The sequence below is a fragment of the Mustela putorius genome, unplaced genomic scaffold (assembly GCF_011764305.1).
Source record: "Mustela putorius furo isolate JIRA1106 unplaced genomic scaffold, ASM1176430v1.1 tig00004007_pilon_pilon_pilon, whole genome shotgun sequence".
Classification (NCBI taxonomy): Eukaryota; Metazoa; Chordata; class Mammalia; order Carnivora; family Mustelidae; genus Mustela; species Mustela putorius.
Window position 1 is genome coordinate 3,296,348 of NW_025422145.1, and position 19,250 is coordinate 3,315,597.

The following is a 19,250-nucleotide window of genomic DNA, read 5'->3' on the forward strand; positions in this document are numbered from 1 at the left end:
CTGATGTCACTGAGGACAGCTGTGATGATAGCCCTGGTTGGCCAAAGTCATAAAGTATAATCCGACAGAACCGCACAGGTGCCCACATACCGATGACATTGAGCTTGAATGTTTTCCACAGGGCAAGAGCAAAGGGCTGTAGATGGCAAAATTGGCCTTCTCTTCAGGGTGTTGATTCAGTGCTGTCTTTTCAAAGTTTTGAGTTTCTCTTTGGTGTTGGTAAAGTGTTCTGTCCTTACAGATGAACCAAGAATTTTTATCTGAATGCAGAAAATTATTAAAGAAATCCCATTAAGCCATACTTTGCAAGTGAGAGGATTCTGAGAGGCCCTGTTGATGAGCTAGGATTACAGAAGAGATATACTCTTGGGGCTCATTTCCATTTTTCAAATCAAATCTGTAGTATCTGGTAACAATTAGGAATCCTGTTGTATTGTATGTGGGAATATAAATGTCTGAATTCTTTTCAGAGGACTTGGTTTACATCCAAGGATGTTGGCAGTGGACACTAAGTTTACCTCAGGAATTACAATCATGCAGGACTAGATTAAGAAAAAATGCTGGAGTTTATAATTTTGGTTACTGATAGAAAATCGTCACAATACAAAACTAAACGGAATTGTCCCATGTCGTTCACAGCATGTTTATATGCATTGTTGTGTAACTTGTTTGAACCTGGGCAACTTTTATACTTTTCAATGTATTAATAAAAGAACAATTAAGCAACTCTTTTTTGTGCAAAGGATGTTCCTATGACTCTTCTTTCATTAAGAGCTGGGCACCAGGGCGGGAAGAAGGTTGGGAGGGGCTCCCCAGGCCTGCCTTCAGGATCTCCCGCGGCCTAGTAGTTGGAGGATGTGGAGTGAGGTGGAAGTAGGAGAACCTGCCCTGGCGCGTGCCGCGGGCACCAGCCACATCGCCCTGCGACGCTTTTCATCCAGGAGCCTCATGATGCCCGTCTCTGGGGGGAACGGTATTATAACCTGGGGGGCCACGTAGGTGTTCACAAAAGCATATTTAGTAGTATGTTTTTATATTTGCAAAAAGGAAAACAACCTGTTTTCAACACACTCCGATTTTTGAGATTTGAGATTTCCACAAAAGACCTTAGGTTGAAAAATCTGCTCTAGAAATTTTTATATTCAGGATTTTTGAACGGTGTCAGTTTTATAAGCCAGTCATTGAAAAAGGTGCACTGGCTGAGACATTAAAGAAAAAAACAACTGAGGGAAAGACAAGACAAGTATAACTATTCTCCTACCTCCTAAACTGAATCGGTGCATCATTGCTGGTGCTTTTCATGGGGTTGTTGGGAGAAGTTCTCCTCCAGAAATAGGGAGAAGCTTTAGGAGGAGATGTGGATGGATTGTGGATATACAGAAAAATAGGATGGGAATTGAGACTGAAGAGAGGTTTAGGAAAAGTGGAAATAACAAAACTTGGGCAGTCCACAAACCCAGCAGGAGCAGAGGTGGCGTTTGAAGATGATAAATTTAGCTTAGCATATATGTTTGCACAGAGTAAACTGATAGCTTTATAATGATGTGCAAGAACGCAGTTGTATGACTCACATGTCTGTATGATTATATAAGACTTGATGTGTTCTTTTAACCTAAAGCCAAGTGTACATGAAGGATTAACATTGTGAGAATATGCCTTTAAAGGCATTTGAGACAATGCTTCCCAGCCACTTGGGATTTGACTTTCGTTAACCATTCTGCAAGGGTTGTGTGGTCTTTGTTCACTTTTTTTTTTTTTAATGAAAGATGAAACTACCTTTTTACGAAAAATTGACTTTTTTTAAAGATTTTGAGAGAGAGAGAAAGCGAGCAAGGAAAAGGCAGAGGGAGAAGCAGACTCCCTGCTGAGCAGGGAGCCCTACTGCAGGCTCAATCCAGGACCTTGGGATCATGATCCGATTTGAAGGCAGACGCTTAACTGACTGAGCCATCCAGGCATCCCCCCAAAATAGACATTACTTTTGAGAGTAAGCTCAGGTTCACAGCCAAGTTGAGTATAATATATAGAGAGTTTCTATATACCTCATATCCACTCCCCTCACTCATGTCACTCCTGCCCCCACACCCCTACCCCTGCAGGGAGCGTCACATTTGTTCCAATGGGTGGACCTGTGCGGACACATTATCACAGTCCATATTTCACATCAGCGTTCATTTTGGGTGCTGTTCGTTCTGTGCATCTGAACAAATGAGTGATGACAGCCATCCACCATTCTAGTACCACGCAGTATTTTCACTGCCGTAAAATCCCTGAGTTCTCTTCGTTCATCCCTCCAGACCCCCAACCCCTGGCAACCATAGATCTTGTAACTAACTGCCTTTCCCAGAACGTTATATAGTTGGAATCCTACAGGATGTGGTCTCTCCAGACCGGTTTCTTTCCCTTGGTAATATGCACCTAAGAACCCTCCATGTCCTTTCATGGCTCGAAAGCTCGTTTGTTTCAGCACCAAAGAATATTCCACCACCTTAGTGTACCAGATTGTCCTTTCACTGCTGAATAGCTGCTTGGTTGCTCCCAAGGTTTGACAATTATGGATAGAGCTGCTTTAAACATCCCAAGTGCAGGCTTCAGCATGGACTCAAGCTTTTAACTCATTTGGGTAAATCCTAAGGAGTATGATTTGCTGGTTCATATGTGAAGAACATGTTTTGTTTTGTAAAACACTGTAGAACTACTTTGAGAATTTTAGGACCCACCCTTCCATATATATATATATATATATATATATATATATATATAATTTATTTATTTGACAGACAGAGATCATAAGTAGGCAGAGATATAGGCAGAGAGGGAGGGGGGAAGCAGGCTCCCTGCTGAGCAGAGAGCCTGATGCAGGTAGATCCCAGGACCCTGAACTGAGATCATGACCCAAGCCAAAGGCAGAGGCTTAGCCCACTGAACCACTCAGGCGCCCTTCAGGACCCTTCCTAATGGAGGGTAGAGAATCTGGAGTTACCAAGACACCAGAATCAGAAAGTGATGAAGGAGAGAGCATTGCAGGTCTGTCTGCCATGCAGTCTTGTCCTGGAGAAGTGTGGAGCCAACACGAGTGAAACAGAAGGGGCTTTGTGCAAGAGATAGAGGCGAGCTGGGCTTGTGGCCAGGAATGATGTCCATTCACAAGAAGGCACAGTGCTGTGCCACTCTTGGGCTGGAGGACTTGAGTGCTGGTACACTTTTAAATAATGAGATTGTGAAGTACATGCAGGAGTAAATCATCTTTGGATCCAATCTCTGATATTATTAAAAACTGGAGGGAATCACATTTTGGAGCTTTTTGAAACCAATAGCAAATACAAAGCTATTCGATAAAGAGGGAAAGACTCCAAGCGAGAAATTTCCCCTCTGCTGTCTTGTTTCATGAGTTCATGGAAACTCCCATTACACAGCACCCCACAAAGAAGACAAGCCCAGGAAATTTACTGGACAGCTCTTGAAGTAACACTTTTTTTTTAAAGTATGCTTTCCCCCCTTGATCTTAAAATAACTGGCTTTTTGAGCCATGAGAAATAAAACAGGCATTTGACTTCATCATTATAACAATGTGCTTTTGAAGATTCAAACATCTGAGCTTCTGCATTGGACAGATATTTAATGAATGACTGTTATGTACACATACTGTCCCTGAACATGCTTAGAATGTACCAGGAAGGTATGAAATACCTTATATAAGGCCTTCACATGCATCGTCATATTTAACAACCCAGTAAGGTAGTTGAGGTAAAGATTCTGTCCATCTGCTTTCCTCTTCGAGAAGACGGAGTCTCAGTACACCGACTCTCCTGTGACTTCTGGCCTGTTGCCTCAAAGATCAAGCGTAACTTCCCTTCTACTTAACATGGACTCGATCAGACATGGGGAGTTGGAATTCCTACTCCAGCACTAATTAGCTATGCTAGTTACTTAATTCACCAGCCTGTTACTTAATTGGCTTGTCACTTAGTTCACCAGCCTGGTTTGTTGACAGCAAAATGGGGAAAAACATTTTTTTTTTAAGTACTTGCTTCCTAGGGTTGTTACAAGGAAGAGGAGAGAGAATGCAGTAAAATCCAGTGTTGTTGTTTAATAAGCCCTCCATTTATTAATAATTGCTTATAGGGATTCTCTTTTAAAATTTACCAACAAATTCTTTTAAGGAATCAAATGCAAAACCCCTTTGAAGTACCAGTGTTAAGGTCTCCAGTAAAGATGCCAGCTCTCACTTTGAGGTCAGCAAGTTCGACCGTAACAGGCTGCTCTGGGTTTGTTCCAGGACAGGAAGGTGGTGGTCAACTTCACTCTTCCCTTTCCATCACACCCTCCGCTCCGCACCCTGTCCATACCAGCCAACGCAGGGGCAATTTCCACTCCTTTTACAGTGTAGACAGTAAAAGGCACGTGGAGAAGCAGCTTATCCATCATTTTCTGAAGATCTTCACCCCACGCTGTGCAGTCAGCTGAACTCTGGCAGATCTGATTTAGGGCACTTGCGTGTTTTCAGGGGTGAGAAAGCAGGAGAGCCTGACGTTGGAAGCATGAGGAAGTGATCAAGAGGGTCTGAGACGCTGAGCCCTGCGGTGGGGACCCTGCAGGAGGGACAGGCTCTCACTCACGGTCACACACCCAAGGCCTGTGCCAACCTACTGGGTTTCAAGTTTGTCGAGAATAATAACAACTACCAGATAACAGAACCATATGTTCATTTTACATGGATCATCTCAACGACTGTTTACAAACATCCAGGTAGGGAAACTGAGTCACATAGCCTTTAAGGACTGGCCTGTGGTAGAACAGCTAGAAAGCTGCACTGGCCACCAACCGTAGAGGATTCAGCCCTTTAACAACTCTTTGGAAGTAAATCCTGGCAGTGATGGGCTCCAGTCCCAGCGAGAGCCTGGGCAAATCTCTGCACACCTCTAGGACCTCAGTTTTCTCACCTGCAAAATGGGGGTATTAACACAGGCCCACGCCCTCCCTCCACCTAATCTGATCTGGTTACTAGGGGAGGGGTTGGGGACCAAGGGCACAGAGCCTGGCAAGGGTCTTCCCACGGCCCCTGACCCTCACCCCAAACCCTCTGGCCACCGGGAGTAGCTGGAGCTCGCGTGGGCCTGAGGGGCTGTCCCTGTCGCGGCCGTGGGAGGCAGGGCCCCCTCCCCCGCGCCCGCCGCGCCGGGAGGCCGCTCCGCACCATATTTAGTCAGGGGGAGCGGGCAGCCCCGGGCTGGTATGCGGCGCTGGGAATTCCTGCAGGAAGGAGCCCGCGCCTGTCCTTTTTGGGTTGTCGCCCGCCCTGCGCCCCCCGCCGCGCCCCGGGAGGGAGGACCGGCCCGGGAAGCCGGAGCCCGTGCGGGGCGGGGAGCGGGGTGCGCGGGTCCCCGGCCTGGCGCCGGGCCAGCCCACCGCCTGGGCTTCCTTTTATGGCCTGTGTGCGTGCGGGCAGCGGAGACCAGGGAGAAGACCGAGAGCCAGGGAGAGACCCAGCCGGAGATCGGGAGCCAGAGGCAAGGGCCAGAGACGGAGGGAGACGTGCTGGAGAGACACAGGTGCCAGAGACAGAGAGAGACAGTGATGGACACAGTGACATACAGAGTGGCCGCAAGACAGAAAGCATGATGGATTTGAGTCAGACATACGGGAGAGAGAGACAGACAGACGGACAAATAAGACAGACAAATGCCGGGGGAGGAGGGGAGAGAGGGGTGCTAAGCTTTAAGTCAAGTTTTAAGCAGCTTCTTCATTTGCAAGAATTTTGTGGGCGGGGGAGGAAAGTTTGGGGACTTGCAAGGGCGGGGTCCCACCCATTTTATTTGGATCCTGACATGCACCATGCAAATTACATAAATGTACCCTCCCCAACACACGCATCCGTACTTTTTTTTTTTTTTTTTTTTAAGCTGCGGACACTAAGGCTCAGCGCAAGGAAATGACTTGCCCGAGGTCAGGCACTCAGCGAAAGGCCCATGGAATGGAAGCCTGAAATCACAGCAGCGGTTTTTTTTGTTGTTTTTTTTTTGTTTCTTCTTTTCTTTTTATTTTCATCTTTTGCTTGTGGGTGGAGGTGGGGATGGCAAATTGGGAAAAATAAAAAGTTCCCTTTCCCGAACAATTCCCAGCACTCGGGGGCTCCTGCCTCGCACTTTGCAAAGTTCAAAAAATCCCCTTTCTTTACGCTTCACGCAGCACCGCCAACCCCGTATCCAGCCAGTGGGAGGCAAATAAAATCAGGAGCCGGGCGGCGAGGTGGCAATTCACCACCCCCTCGCCCACCCGCTCCGTGGGGAGGAAGCGGTTAAAATCCGCGCCGTGCTCCTGACCGGGCCAAGCCATTCTCAAGCATCCCCTGTAGACGCTGGCCGCTCGCCCCCTTCCTCTGGGAAGCAGAGTCTCGGTGACTGTCCCAGAGCAGGGAAGGCGGGTGAGACACCTGCCCCGAAGCCTTCAGCCGCGAGCTCCGCAGCCCCCAGCGCTCCCGCTCCGCGTGCGCCCCTCTCCCCGCGCAGCCGCAGGTGCGCCCTAGGGCCCGCACTGAAGCCGCTCTTCCCGGGCCCTGCAGGGGGCGCTGCGGAGGGAGCAGCATGGGACCCTCCCTCCCACTGCCCCCGGGCCGCCTCCCCTCTCCCTCCCGCGGGCAGCTCCGGGTCTATAAAGAGAGGCGTCCCGGGCCAACCGGGAGATTTGGACTCCCCTGCCTGGGAGGTGTGCCAGATCTGAGCTCTCCACCCAGTTTCTTCTCCGCTGTCCCCCCAGTTGGGAGATCTGTAAGTAGGGTGGTCCTGGGGTGGGGGTGGGTCAATGGGGTAGGGGGTTTGAGGGTCCCACGGGGCATCCATCCTACAAGGGCTGGGGAGCCGCGAGGTGTTTTGGTTGTCGTCCTCTCCAGGACTATGGGGAGGAAGGAGGGATTCCCAATGTTCATTTCTCTGCCCCAGCCAGCCTAGGTTTTCCTCAAACCAGCATCTCCCAAGGTTGTCAATGATAAATACCTCCTGGGGGGTCCTTTCTAAAGACAAATGCCCAGGCCCACCTCCAGTTACACTTGAATCTCCAGAAACAAACAAACAAAAAAAAAAAACAAAAACAAAATACTTAAAAAAAAAAAAAAAAAAAGAGGCGTCCTATACTGTTCTTAAAAGGCAAATCTGGGAGATGTGACCCCTTACAGCCTCAGAGGACCAACTTCCTAAGCTTCTAACTTTGATTTTAGGCACAGATAAAACGCAAATGAACTTCACTGAAAAGTCGCTTCCAGGCACAGAGGTGTGCAAAGTAATGCTCCAGGTGTATTCGGAAGCAAGGCTAGTTCTGTTGAGAATGTGTTAAATGAGTCAAAAACACATGGGCAGTTGCTCTGCAGAAAGAGGAGTGTTTTTCACCATTTAAAGGATGTGCTTGTTGATATCCCTGGAGAGGTAGGGCTGGTTATGATCCAATGTATTTCTTACAGCCCAGTTTTCTTCCAGACCACCTCACTCTAAAGTAAAAAAAAAAAAAAAAAGTCTTATCCAGGCTAATCCCAGGGGCTTCAAATACCCAGACAGATGCCAGAGCCTCAATTTGCATCCATGACCCGCAGGTGGATTCAGTAAGAAGGTTCTGGGATGGTCTGCAGAGCAGCTGATACAAATGTTGCTCTTAATGTCCCACAAAGTGGGCGCACCTGTTGCAGTTTCCTCCCTGCGCAGAGAGCTGGTGGGGATTTTGCTGCTTGAGGAAAGGCACCATTCAAAGCCACGCTGATCAAGAAGTCAGAGAAAGTATTTAGAAACCCAAGACAGAGAGTGTTTAGTTCCAGTATTAAGAACCGATTGATAAAATTCTGATTGATAAAATTGCAAAGTGGCCAGGGTTTGGCAAAGGGAAAGTGGGCAGACTGTGAGTCAGCCGACGTGCATAGTTGTGTTTTCTTTGGTCTTTCTGGATGGGTTTTGTTTTCTTAAAGATGCTGGACTGAAAGGCATTAGATGGATGGCAGTGTGTGACAGAGGATGTTGAATCTCTGTGGAAGGAATTCTTTCTTCCGAGCGTTTCCAGGGAGATAGCCACCCAGCCTGGTGGGATACCTATGTACCAGGCACTGTAGCCATGTTTGATGTAATTTAGCTCCTGAATCACCACAACAATCTTTTAAAGGAGGCTCATGATGCCCATTTCGTAAAAAGACAGCTGGGACTCAGAGAGGTTCAGTAACTTGTCCGGCGTCACACAGCTTGTAAGCGGTGGAGCCCGTTCCTGGGTATGTCTGATGCCAAAGGCATAGCCTTGAACCCACCATCTTTTGTCTTTACGAAAACCCTTTTTGCAGTTAGGTTTCTAGGGGCGACCAGCTGCTTCCAGGAAGGCAAGGTTTTATCATCTTCTCTTTGAAGAAAACAAATGGGCCTTTTGTAAATTTAAAATAAAATGTGTTATTTGTCCCCCCACCCCAGGGGTGGGGGTGGTGGGCCGTCCGGGCTGCCATCCTGAGGGTCCAACCCATGAACCAGCTGGGCTTCCCACAAGAAGCTTCTAGGGCTCGCCTGGTACACACCGTGTTTTTTTATTTTCGCATCTGAAATAGACGTGTTATTCCGTACAAGGTATTTGTTATGGGTTTGTTATCATTACTTTTCTGTCCAGGGGCCGAGATTGAGGCAAACATGCCCATGTATGGTAGTGTTTTCCACGAGGCCATCCCCAGCTCGCTTGCAAATTAGCGTTCTATGGCAGCTTTGTTGGTCGAGACTCTGGGGATTTCTTGGCTCTTGTTCTGCCCATTTGGGAACAAGTTGGGGAGCCTGGAGAAGGAGGCCTTGGGGACAGAAGAGGGAAGACTTTTGCCTGCTCCTCTCTGATTTACAGGTTTTATTTATTTAAGGAACTTTTTTGGGGGGGGCACTTACATTTCTTCAGCTACTGCTTTCCAAGGTGGGAATAGAAAACAGAATTTCTGTTCTGTAAAAAATTAATGACCTTTGTGAGACTCTGTTGCACGGGGGGTTCATAACGCCAAGGCTTCACAAAGTCTACGAGGCGTCCTGTCCAGTGCGTTGATGAATTCCTCTAACACTCCACAGTCCGGTCCCTTCATTCACACGCAGGTCCCCCTCTGTCCCCTTCTCCCCGTCTACCTCTGGCACTGTCTCATCTCATCCTGCCTTTCCCTCTTCCCGGAGCTCTGGCTCTAGAAGATTTGGCCAAACCAGCTCTTCAGAATCCTGCTTGTTCATCAATTGCCGATGACCTGAGTCCCCTTCTCAGCGTCTGGCTCTCGTCATTGACTAAATCACTTAGCCAGATGAGGACCTGTCATCTTAAGGAAGGGGGAAAGAGGACCAGCTCTGGAGGCTGTGATGTCCAATGTCAAGGCACCGGCCGATTCCATTCTTGGTTTGAAGAAGGGTGCCTTCTCGCTGTGTGTTCACATGACCTTTCCTGAAAATGTTATTTTTTTTCCGGCGGGGGGGCTGGGAGGGGGCGCGATGTGTCTCTTCTTTCTGCAGAACATCGGATCCAAACAGGTGGATTTTCTGTTGTAGGCACAACCATGTAATTCTGAAATCAGATAGGCATCAGATTTTTCTGGAAAGCCAAGTCCAGTATTAAATCCCCTGGAATCCTAGAATGTCACGAGCAAATTTAGAAATCACCGGCGTTGGCAAATCTCAGTTTTCCCATCTGAAAAATGGGGGGGTGGGGGGAGAGCTAATGAGCACTTTTGCCAGCTGACCTGCTAAGCTCTTCACTGGCATCATTTTACTGGCTTTACAACAACCCTTTGGAGGAGACATTATTATTGGCCACTTTTTACTTTCGTGCTCTGAATAACTTGCTCCAGATAGCTTGCCTGACTGATGAGCAGGAACGGATTCTGCAGATCTAGGCCTTTCTAACTCTAGAGCCCAAGGGATTACCCTGTTGGGAGGATTAAGTGGAATAATGCCAATAAAGGCTTTAACATAGTGCCTGGTCCCTGGTCAACTTCAGTGGACAGTTACTTATAATGCACCTGACCAGAGACCTTAAGGGTTTTGCTTAATGTGGGAGAGCTGGTACTTGGCAGAACCAGAATGCCTGTCTCTGCTGTGGCCTTTCTGTAAAGGAGAAACTTGTCCCTGATTTTCCTTTTGGATCATGTCTCCCTAAATCCTGTTTGCCCCAAAGGTGGTTTGCTAGAATCTTCTGCTTCAATATGGCCACACTTCCTCAACTGTGCCAAGAACATCGCACATTCCAGTGCTCTTGGCCCATTTGTGATTTTTTTAAAAAAGATTATTTATTTATTTATTCGACAGACATCACAAGCAGGCAGAGGCAGGCAGAGAGAGAGAGAGAGAGAGAGAGAGAGAGAGAGAGAGAGAGAGAAGGAAGCGGACTCGATCCCGGGACCCTGAGATCATGACCTGAGCCGAAGGCAGAGGCTTTAACCCACTGAACCACCCAGGCGCCCCCATTTGTGATTTGTGTAGGGTCGAGATGGCCTCCTTGAGGTGCTCCCCTGTGAACGAAACCCTGTCTGACTTTTATAAGGGTTCTTTTGCTCCCCGGGGTCTCTGCCCTCCACCCCTGACCTGTAAAGAGTTTAACCATGGCCACACATCAGAGGAAAGGCTGAGTCTGAAGAAGGCCATGTAAGGATTTGAAGGAAATTTTGTAAGAGTGCCTGTTGTTCTTACCTTGGATTTGAGTCAGTTAATAAGCAGCTTGGAAGGAAAAGCCCTCATCAAAAGTCCCCAGGAAAGGGCAGCAGGACCTGCCCCTTGCTCACTCACGCAGCCTTGAACTTGCCACTTCCCATTCCTTCCTTAACGCCGCCGGACCAGCAAAGTCTGCAGCAGATGATACAGAATCTCAAAAGGGTCAACCTTTGAGACCTCTGGGGTGGCGATTGCCATGCCCCAGGCTCCAGGTCGAACGCCCTTCTCATCCCCTGAAGTGATCAAGGTTAGTGTATTCTCATAGATCTTTTGAGAACCTTTCTATCTCAAATTTCCTTTTGTTACACAAATATTGGCATTCTGGAAATTAGACCTTTTTTTTTTTTTTTTTTTTTTTTTTTTTTTCAGTTAATCCTAGATCTCCTGCCTCTTTCTGTATTAGCCTGTTTTGGCATTTTAAAAAATCAGCTGCGTAATACTCTATTGTTTGAAAGTCTAGCTTCTTACAGAAACAAGCCCTGATGGAAACATGACCAGCTGCTTGCCATCACTTCTCTGAAGAGTGCTTCAGGGACCATCCTTGTATCTATTTTTGTCTAATTACATGAGTTTATCAGATAAATTCCCAGCAATTCAATGGCTCAGTCAAAGGGTATGCACATTTATTTTTATTTTTTTGAGAGAGAGCGAGTGTGGTGGGAGAGGAGGCAGCAGGACAGAAGGAGAGAGAGGGCAGGGAGAGGATGAGAGGAAGGAAGAGAGAATCTTAAGTAGGCTCTATGCCCAGCGCTGAGCCCAACACCGGGCTCGATCTCACGACCCTGAGATTGTGACCTGAAGCCGAAATCAAGAGCCGGATGCTTCAGTGGCCAAGCCATCCGGGCGCTCCGGCAGGCACATTTAAAATAGATAGATATTGAGAAATGTCTGTCCCATTTGAGACTGTCCATTTACTGTAAGCTGCGTTATGCCAGGACTGTAAGCTACAAAGTACAATGGGCCTGTTAGGGCCAGAAATGACCGGTTCTCTCTATCCCAAAATTGTTCTGCATAGGAGCTACGATGTCTCCTGCTCACTCAGTTTCTCTCCCTAGGGGAGAAAAAGGAGTTTGCTCTCTGAACTAAAACACTTCCTTCGGAGTGACTTTAAACACAGTATCTAAATGAGTTAGATGTTGAAAGCAAGACAGAGCTGATAGTTTCATTGCCCATCTTTTTTCTGTTACGGTGAGGGCGGGTTGCCTTGGGACCCTCCAGGGGTAGGGGATGTGATGGGGGGGTGTGGCGTGGGGGACAGGCCAGGCGCAAGGAAGAGCTTTTCTGCTAAGAGTAGATTGGGTGTCAGGCAGATCCGGATTTAAATCCTGGCTCCAGCTTTTACCAGTGAAGACCTTTAATGTAGTTTACTTTCCAGGATCTCTGTAATATTAAAGGAATAATAAATGATGCTTACCTTGCCGGACACTTAGGACACACTGTGAGCTGGTGTATTTAATAAAGGCCCCACCCCAGGGTGCCTGGGCGGCTCACTTGGTGAAGCGGCTGCCTTTGGGGGGATGGAGCCCTGTGTAGGGCTCCCTGCTCAGTGGGGAGTCTGCTGCTCCCTCTCCTGCTCCCTCTGCTGGGTACTCTCTCTCTCTCTGTCAAATAAAGAAAAATTTTTTTAAAACTTCTTAAAAAATTAATAATAATAGTAATAGATGGCCCAACCCCATACCCCATGAAAAGAAGGGGCCCAGTAATGATGGTGGCTATTATTAGTAACAGAGGTAGAGCCCAGTGGCCTTGTGGGGACAGCTTGAGGCTGGGAACACTGGTGTGTTGAGGGAGCCTGGTCCCACTTCTACTTCCTTTTGCTCCTACTTTCGAGCTCCTCTCACACCTGAGCCAGACCTCATTTCTCTGATGCAGAGGTCCTTCCGGCAGGTGGCTTATGTCCTAGATGGACTCAGAGGACATTGTTTTGTCTGTGTGAAAGGGGCAGTGTTTGTTTTAACTTGAGGGGATGGCGCTTTCGTACCTAAACTCAGACTTGTGGGTCTGTTGGCCATCTGGCCGTGCAGGGCCACATTCTCACCAGGTGACCCCGCCTGGAGTGAAGGAGCTGAGCCACCTGGAGCCTGGGTCACTCTACATTGCCCCTCTGGCCCCTGGGGACATTTAGGTTTGTGTCTCTGGTCCCAGCTCCCGAGCCGCGGCTGGGCAATGAAATCTTCAGGGAAGCTGTTGAGCAGGCGTGGTGATGTGCAAATCCTATGCGATTTGGGCCCTGGGGTATTTTACTCCTTTTTCATTGGTGCGGAAACAGAAAGGGCAAGATCTTTTACCCCCGCGTTCCCCTGGGGAAAATAAAGCCGACATGAGAACCCACGAGAGCCCCTGGACAGTCTTCATGGGTCCAATTTCAACCCTTTGGTATCCACGGATATCCTAAAATGTGAGTGTCAGGCCAGCCTCCTCTTCCCCCCTTCCCCCACAGGAAAAAGGCAAGGCTCAGAGAGGCAGGGGGACTTGCCCAGAGTCACCCAGCGAATGCGTAGCAGAACTGGGACTTGTAACCTGGTGGTGTCGCAGAGGCTAGCCGACAGCTTGTTGGAGCTCAGAGAATGAAACTGTGTGAGGCTGGCAGGGAAGTTGGGGCCGTGTCCACGCCGGACACACGCAGCTGTGCTGGATGTTGCTGACGCAGAGCACGAGAGTCCTTTGTTCTTATCGAAAGGCTTGAGAGCAGCCCTTGACGAATGAACCCAACTGAGGGTCCATCAGTCTTCCGCAGCACTACCCTGGGTGACCTTTCTCACCCTGAAGCCGATGCCGCGCGTGGGAGGAGGGGTCGGTGGGGGACGGAGGAATCTCCTGGAGGCTCAGCTCTCGGCGAGTCTGTCTCTTGTCTGACTCATGTCTTCATTTCACCTGTGTGACCTTCTGCACTTGGCCTTCCAAGCTGGTGTGGATGACGGAGCGACGGTCCTCAGCTTTCCTGGTCTTCCTAAGAGAACCCCTGTGTTTGCTCTTGAGCGGTGATTCGCACTGGGGACAGTTTCGAGCATCTGGCGATGTCTAGAGGCGTTTTGGCTGCCACAGCGGGTAGGAGGAGGGGCTGCTGGTCTGTAGCAGGTAGAGAACAAGGATGCTGAGAACGTCCTCTAATGCACAAAGACCGCCCCATCCCCCACCAAAGAATGCTCAATGCCCAATGTCCCCAGCGCTGAGGTTGAAAACCCCTGCTTGAAATGAAGGGCTGCGGCCAGGAGCAGGAGACCAGGTTTTGTTTCCAGGCAGCACGAGGAGAACCCTCTCACTGGGATCCTGTTCCCTGACCACTCCTCTGATTTTGCCAGCTGCCTTTTTTTTTTTTAAAGATTTTATTTATTTATTTGATAGACAGAGATCATAAGTAGCAGAAACAGGCAGAGAGAGAGGGGGAAATAGGCTCCCTGTTGAGCAGAGAGCCCGATGTGGGGCTTGATCCCAGGACTCTGAGATCATGACTTGAGCCGAAGGCAGAGGCTTAACCCACTGAGCCACCCAGGCACCCTGCCAGCTGCTTTTTATTCCTCCCTGTGTCTCCTCCCCTAATGCCTGACGTGACACTTTGTGCTGAGGAGCCAGGATCCCAAATTCTGTAGACACAAGGCTCTGGCTACATGCTGGGGCATATCCTTTTAACGATGAAGCCGACTTATCCGGAGCCTTCGACACGGATCGGGGACCTTTCTCAGGCACGCCTGTATTTCCCAGAGCCCTCAAGCGTTCTGCCTGTTTCAAAGAAGGCGAACAGAGCAGAAGAGATCATCTTGGAAATACACTTTTATTCAGGATCCACTGTAGCTGGCTGTGCCACGATGAGCAAGTAACAGCCTCTCTGTGCCCATTTCCTCGTCTGTAAGCCAGAGTTAATGGTGTATCTTGGTGTTTATGAGGGGATTAAATGAGATGATACTAGGTACCTAATAAAGATTTAGCAGCTGTGAGTACTCATAGTATTATCAATTTGTTAGGCTCACTGAATTTTCTCAAGGGCAAATCTGTAGGATTTCATCCGTGTTTGGTGGGAAAAGAGGTCTGTGGCCAAATGTTTTGGGGAGCCCTGGGTCCAAAGGCATAATACCGTTTTTGGGAGTCAGGACCTATTAACCTCTTGGATGTTCTGATCCGTGGTCTCTCTATGGCAGAGGTGGAGGGGGTGGGAGCTTGGGGGGTGGGGAGTGGCACTTTTCAAGTGGCTTTAACCACAGAATTTTTTTTTTTTTTTTTTTTTTGGAAGAGTATCTCAACTTCCCTGAATCCCACCCAACCCCCACCTCTACTATTTCAAGGGATTAGGGTTCCAAGGAACACACTCTGGGAAATGCTATTCCAGGGTGAAGCCAGGCTTCTCTTTGCTTTGACCAAAGCAGATGTCACACTTCATAACGGCCGGAAGCATCAAAGCCCTGAGAAGTGAGCCCGCTTTTCTCTCTCCTTTTTTGGCTAGAGACAGATTCTCTGCACTTGATCTTGTTTGGGTTTCTGAGTCCTGGACGAGACAGGGTTTCTGGTGATGGGGATTCCTATGTCCTTTGGTTTTTCTGTTGTATTATGTTTGCTGTTTTTCTGACTTGTAAGGCGGTTGACCTACCTCGCCATCGGAAAGAGCCCTTTTAGTTGTCACTTGAACTATGCCCTTGGTAGGTGAAGGTGGTCAATTTTATGTTTATTTCCTCACGAAGATGAAGAAAAAAATAAAGGAAACCACAATTTTTCATGGAAGTGTGTACTTTGTATCAGAAAAGTACTCATCATTTGGGCATGTAGTGGAATGAATGGTCACAAAATGATCACGTCCCTGTCCCCGGCACACAGATTAAGAAGGTCCTGCTCTTCAGGCTAAGATGTCTGATGTCTATCACTGTAGGATATAGCTTTGCCTGGTTTCGGACACAGTACATCCTTTTTGTGTCTCCCTTCTTTATTCAAATGTGTGCCTGAGATTTTTTTCTTGCTGCGGTGTGGAGCCAAAGTTCCCTCCATCTCACTGGGGTCCCATTTTGAATGTTGATAATGTGCCAGGAACGGTGTCAGGTCCTTTCAAGGGTCAGATCTTTTACTGCACATTCTCCGTTGAGCTCCAGACAAGCCCATCCGGCTCTTGTGGGAGGCAGAGGGGCACAGGCTCTGGAATCAGATGTGGGCTCAGGACCTGGCTCTGCTGTGTGACCTCAGGCAGATCGCTTCACCTCTCTGAGCCTCTGTTTCCAAATCTGTAAGATGGAGCTGAGTGTAACAGCCAGTCCTAAGGCTGTGCTGTTGTTCCCTGGTAGTCCTGCATGTGAGCCACTCAACCCAGCCCCTGGACGGGGAATGTGAGTGTTAACACTCCCTGTGGGTATACAGAGAACTTGACCCTGGGGATGACATACAGGCCAAACAGGAAATGGTGTGGGATACTGATAACCCCTGCCTTGTCAGGCAGTTACAACTACTTCCGACTATCTCAGAAAAGAAGGGCCTCTAAATAGTTTTTTAAAGTTCATTCACTTAAAGTCCTGTCCATACCCCACGTGTGGCTTGAACTCACGACCCCCGAGATCAAGAGTCACGTGCTTCTCCCACCGAGCCAGCCAGGCGCCCCAGGAAAGTACCCTAAATAGATGAAATCATGGTACCATGGTTGCTCTGAAAAGTTTAGCACATTCCCTAATATAATGGATATTAGGCTGATGTTCAGATTTTCTTGATCGTCTCCTATGTTTTTGGGACCGGTTGTTGGAATTTCGTTTTTTCTCACAACTGCATTCGATTTTGCAAAGCTTCCCGTGAAAGGCGTGGCTTTTCAGAAAGGCGAAATGTGCCCTTATTTCTGATTTGCCCTGGTATATGCCTGTTAGGGGAGGAGGGGCTCTTCCCCCCGCCTCCATGTTTGTCTTTTATTTTCTCTGTTGGACTTTTTTTTTTTTTTTTAAGATTTTATTTATTTATTTGACAGAGAGAGATCACAAGTAGGCAGAGGGGCAGGCAGAGAGAGAGAGAGAGGAGGAAGCAGGCTCCCTGCCGAGCAGAGAGCCCGATGCGGGACTCGATCCCAGGACCCCGAGATCATGACCTGAGCCGAAGGCAGCGGCTTAACCCACTGAGCCACCCAGGCGCCCCTCTGTTGGACTTTTTCATTGTGAAAATGTTCCTATGTGTGCACAAGTAGATAGACTGCTAGGCCACCTCCCCCACCCAGGCCTGCCACTCCCCTTTGGTACTGATCAAACCGGGAGGCCCCTCAGTTTTTCTCTGGGTCTCAAACCCCCTTCTAGTTTGAACTCTCCTCTCCTTGGTTAAAGGAATGCAATCATTTGTCTGATGCCTTCCCACCTGTGGACTTTGTTGCAACCTCCCACCGTCCCCCATGTTTAGTGCATTCCCTGTGCCTTGCATTTCCTGGGTGTTAGACCTTCACCTAATGAGGGTGAAGCTTTGGTTCCCCATCCCCCCCCTCCCCTTCTTTCTGGAAGAATATTTCCTTGACGCTGGTGGCACTTTTCATGGTTCCCCATCCGGCATCTGATCAACTCTTTATTGTGATATTAAGGTTAATGACCACACTTAGGTGACACCCTCCTGATGTACACATGATAAACCTTTCCGGACACTTCTCTAACTCCGTGGGTCTAAATTGCAGATCCCAGACCTACATTCTCAGCATTACCCAGGAAATTCTTAGAAATGCACGTCCTGGGGCTCACCCCAGGCCTGCTGATTCAGGAGCTCTGGGTGGGCCCAGCCATCTGCCATTTCACAGCCCCACCCCCAGGGCAGGGTCGGGGTGCTGGTGCACAGGGATGTGCGTGAGCCACTGGTCTCATGGTTTGAGTAACTACCGATGGTCATTGTCAGGGCCCACTGTTTTATGAGGGCTTCCAAAATTGCTCTGTTCTAGTTTTGTTGTTCCTTCTACATTTGTTCATTGAAATTCTTCCAAGCAGAAGGAGTGTTCTTTCACAACAATTAAAGGTGAGGTTGCGGGAGGGATGCCCCTGGAATAACGTCCCACAAGAAACCCAGAAGAGTTTAAAACTGCAGGAATTGTGATCGTTAAACTCAAGGTCATGTGCAGTTCCTTATTGTGCTTCTTTGAGTGACAAAGTGATTATTCAGAATTAGGGAATAATTTACTCATTTCTCCACCTTCTTAAAAATGCACTCTTAGGGGCGCCTGGATGGCTCAGTGGGTTGAGCCTCTGCCTTTGTCTCAGGTCATGATCTCCAGGTCCTGGGATCGAGACCTGCGTTGTGCTCTCTGCTCAGTGGGGAGCCTGCTTCCCCATCTCTCTCTCTGCCTGCCTCTCTGCCCACTTGTGATCTCTGTCTGTCAAATAAATAAATAAAGTCTTTAAAATCAAATGTACTATAGCAGGGGCACCTGGTGGCTCAGTCGTTTTGGTGGCCGACTCTTGATTTCAGCTCAGGTTGGGGTCTTTCGAGCCCTGAATTGGGCTCCAGACTCAGCAGGGAGTTGGAACCTGGTCAAGATTCTCTCCCTCTCCTGCCCTTCCCCCTGCTTGTGTACTCTCTCTCTCTCTCTCTGTCTCTCAAATAAATGTATATTTTTTAAAAAATGAGCTACTAGATCAGGACTGCTGATATTTTCACCCCTGAAAGAGACAAGCGGCTGAATTTTGCCTTGCAAAGTCTGCATGTCTGGAGTTGTCTGCCCGTTCACGGGACGGGGGGCTGCTCCATCTCGCTGGGATGTGGGTTCCAAGCGCGGGCGTTACATTGGTGAATTCAAAGGAGTCATGAATTCTTCTCTGCCAAAGTAGGGGGAGCAACCACACTGTATGTCCCGGTGGCCGTCCATCCTAACTCAGCCTGCGCCTCAGTTCCTGGGGGGCACAGCAGCAGTGGGTGGGGGAGGAGTCCTGGGGCGGGTGGGAGGAGCCAGCTGGCCAATCCAGAGCCGGGTGTGTCAGTATCTCGGTCCCAGACACATGGAGACATAGGATGAAGACTGTTTCAGAGGGGCTCCTCATGCTGAGAGGACGTTTAATGACTTGAAATTTTACATGAAGACTTTTCTCTGCCAATTATTTAGTGACCTTGAGGAACGATTTGTTATCGGGAAGGCAGAATCAATGTTTTGCTTCTCCTCCGCTCAAGGTTACCAGTTTTCAAAATAAGGTCCGGGTTGCCCAGCATCCTACTTGGATGACCTTTGAAATTTATGTTAATTACCGTGCCTCAAGGGTTTCCGCTGAGCAGGGAGCCTGATGCAGGGCTCCGTCCTGGGACCCTGAGATCATGACCTCAGCTGAAGACAGATGCTTAACCAACTGAGCCACCCAGGTGCCCCTTATAGTTATTTTTCTTACCAATGTTCAAACTCACCTGTATGGGACCAGACAGAACCATAGTTGAGTATTTTAGCATATAGCGTCCCCCCCCTTTTTTTTTTTTTTAAGTCCTCCCTAGGGGCACCTGGGTGGCTCAGTGAGTTAAAGCCTCTGCCTTTGGCTCAGGTCATGATCCCAGGGTCCTGCGATCGAGCCCCGCATGGGGCTCTATGCTCAGCAGAGAGCCTGCTTCCCCTCCTCTCTCTCTGCCTGCCTCTCTGCCTATTTGTGATCTCTCTCTGTC

General features: G+C 48.6%; 1 protein-coding gene across 4 annotated transcripts in view; it reads left to right on the forward strand.

Moving 5' to 3' along the window:
* The first annotated feature begins 6,638 nt into the window (after positions 1–6,638).
* MYH11 (myosin heavy chain 11) overlaps positions 6,639–19,250 on the forward strand; it is a 111,058-nt gene continuing 98,446 nt past the window's right edge. For all 4 annotated transcript variants that reach the window (XM_045072131.1, XM_045072132.1, XM_045072133.1 and 1 more), the window contains exon 1: positions 6,639–6,767. The gene's annotated coding sequence lies outside the window, so the exon portion shown is untranslated. The remainder of the gene's footprint in view (positions 6,768–19,250) is intronic.